The sequence below is a fragment of the Suncus etruscus genome, chromosome 15 (assembly GCF_024139225.1).
Source record: "Suncus etruscus isolate mSunEtr1 chromosome 15, mSunEtr1.pri.cur, whole genome shotgun sequence".
NCBI lineage: Eukaryota > Metazoa > Chordata > Mammalia > Eulipotyphla > Soricidae > Suncus > Suncus etruscus.
The window spans coordinates 26,743,466-26,746,096 of NC_064862.1; the positions used below are offsets into that span (position 1 = coordinate 26,743,466).

Consider the following 2,631-nt stretch of genomic DNA (forward strand, 5'->3'; position numbering starts at 1 on the left):
TGGCTCTACGCTCAGAAATTGGTCCTGGGCCCGGAGAGATAGCACAGCGGCGTTTGCCTTGCAAGCAGCCGATCCAGGACCAAAGGTGGTTGGTTCGAATCCCGGTGTCCCATATGGTCCCCCGTGCCTGCCAGGAGCTATTTCTGATAGGACAGCCAGGAGTTGACCCCTGAGCACCGCCGGGTGTGGCCCAAAAACCAAAAAAAAAAAAAAGAAAAGAAAAGAAATTGGTCCTGGCAGCTCGGGGGACCATATGGGATGCTGGGATTCGAACTACCGTCCTTCTGCATGCAAGGCAAATGCCCTACCCCATGCTATCTCTCCGGCTCAAAAAAAAAAAAAACTTCTTAAATAGTACAACCACTTAACTGAATTCAAAGGTTGTCTCACAGAATTCACGTATTCAAGAATTCAAGTACACTCCAATGAGTGTAAATGCAACAATGAAGTGATTGATCCAGCAGCAAATATTAGTGCAGACCTTAGAGATATTAAGAAACTTGGTAGAATCATTGACAATTTTGAACTGGTAGAAGTGGTTCTCACTAAAAGTTGGCAAATTCTCGTATAACAAGGGTTGAAAAGACTAAAACTGAGCTTCTTCAAGTTTGCTTATCTAGTTCCAAAACAGACTGGGTAGTCAAATAGTGGTTTCTAACTATGTTCAGCGAGATTCCATACTTCAAGGAGAATGCCTATATTTGAAACTCAGTAAAACAAATTTTAAAAACAGGATATAATATTCTTCTCCTACAGAAGCCTATTCTAAGGGATGCTCTCGGTGATCCTGAATTACATTTCCTGATCAAAAGAAGAATTATGGTCATTAAGGTTACCGAGAGAATAATTTCATTTGTAAGACAATTGAAACTGTGTCAGTTGTCCGCATTGACCAGTTCAGTCCAGTTATGCTGGGAATCCGTTGAATATGCTGAGGAAGTGAAGTCGGTTTAAACGGTCTGACAAACTGCTCAAGATTACAAATTGGACAAGCCTTGGGAAAACTGTTACAACTGTTGTTAGAGGTTCTAACAAATTGGTGTCAGAAGAAGCTGAATGCTCCATTATTGATGCCTTGTGCATTATGTGTTATTTGGGAATGAAGAGAGCTCTTGCTGTAGGAGGTAACATTTCTTTTTTTTTGTTTGTTTTGTTTTTTGTTTTTGGTTTTTGGGCCACATCGGGCGGTGCTCAGGGGTTACTCCTGGCTGTCTGCTCAGAAATAGCTCCTGGCAGGCACGGGGGACCATATGGGACACCGGGATTTGAACCAACCCACCTTTGGCCCTGGATCGGCTGCTTGCAAGGCAAACGCCGCTGTGCTATCTCTACGGGCACAGGAGGTAACATTTCAAAAAGAGAAGCCCTAACTCAATATTTGAGAACATGGGATTCTATGGAATTCTAATCCTTCAGACTTTCGTACATGCTTTGGAGTCCATTCCAACTATTCTAGCTGGACATTCTGGCCTGAGTCCCATTTCAACAGCAACAGAAAGAAGTAAGAATTCTGTATTCCCAAGGAGAAAAAACTTTGGGCATTAACCTCTTTGAAAGGGGGCTATTTCCAACATTTAGGAGGAACTGGTGTCCACTCTGTTGACATTTCCCAGTGTTCTCACACTGGCAACGAAGCATTCTGAAAACTGATGAGGTGGGTAACTGGAGGCAGGACAAATGAGCAATCAACAGTGGCCACGGCCACCAACAGTGAAGCTGGAAAGGAATATCATTTGTGGGTTCCTTGTTGGGAGGAGATTTCCCACTGAATTCCTGATGACATTTGCTTAAAATTGTACTGATACAATTTAATGAAAATATTTAAAAAGCTGGTATCAGAGGCAAAAAATATTGTTTTTTATCAGAAGTGAGAGTAAATATAAAAATTAAACAGTCCACAGATTTGGATGGTAAAAAGAAAAAAAACAAGGAGTTACACATTAAGGAATGACTAGTATTCTATAAAAGTACAAGGGAAAAAGTTCTCAGTGATTACTCCAAGTTTATGAACAGTGAGCCATCTGAACATCATGAGAAACAAAAAGGACCATCAGCAAAAATATTTGTGGTAAGGAATTAGGGCAAAATTGTGTTTTATGGAAGAAAATTATGTACCATAACAGTATTTACGATAATATAGCTTTTCGGAGGCTTTAAGGTGCCTCTCTTCCAAATGATGACAGTATACTATATCACAGAGTCCAGCGTGGTGGTCCCCAAAGGTGAAAATGTCACCCCTGGGGATAGCCCCCCTCAGGACTGGCCTGCAATCCAGGAGTCGGTGGAAGCTCTCTATTCCCTTATAGAAGACACATTTCCAAGACTAGCTAAGTGCTAGTTTCTGAAAATGGAAGTAAAACTGGGGTTGTAAGTCAAATCAGTTTAAGAACCCTCTGCCCCAGTGCCCCGCTTTCAAAAGTCAACCTAAATTGTGTTTCAAGAAATGAAGACTTGACAGGCCAACATGTAGGAAAACGTATCTCTTGAGAACTTAATAGAACCCAACTTGCCATAAAGCCCCCGTGATCTGAAGTAGCTGCTCAAAAGTAATGGCCTACCAGCTGTCAAAGGACATGCTGAAATCTGGGTTTACTGTAGCCGGGCCACTGTAGGGGAAGAGCCTGTCAATCT

The 2,631-nt window shown here is 42.0% G+C and overlaps 1 pseudogene; it reads left to right on the forward strand.

Moving 5' to 3' along the window:
- Positions 1 to 326: 326 nt before the first annotated feature.
- Positions 327 to 2,338, forward strand: LOC126029769 (T-complex protein 1 subunit delta-like; annotated as a pseudogene).
- The last annotated feature ends 293 nt before the right edge of the window (positions 2,339 to 2,631 follow it).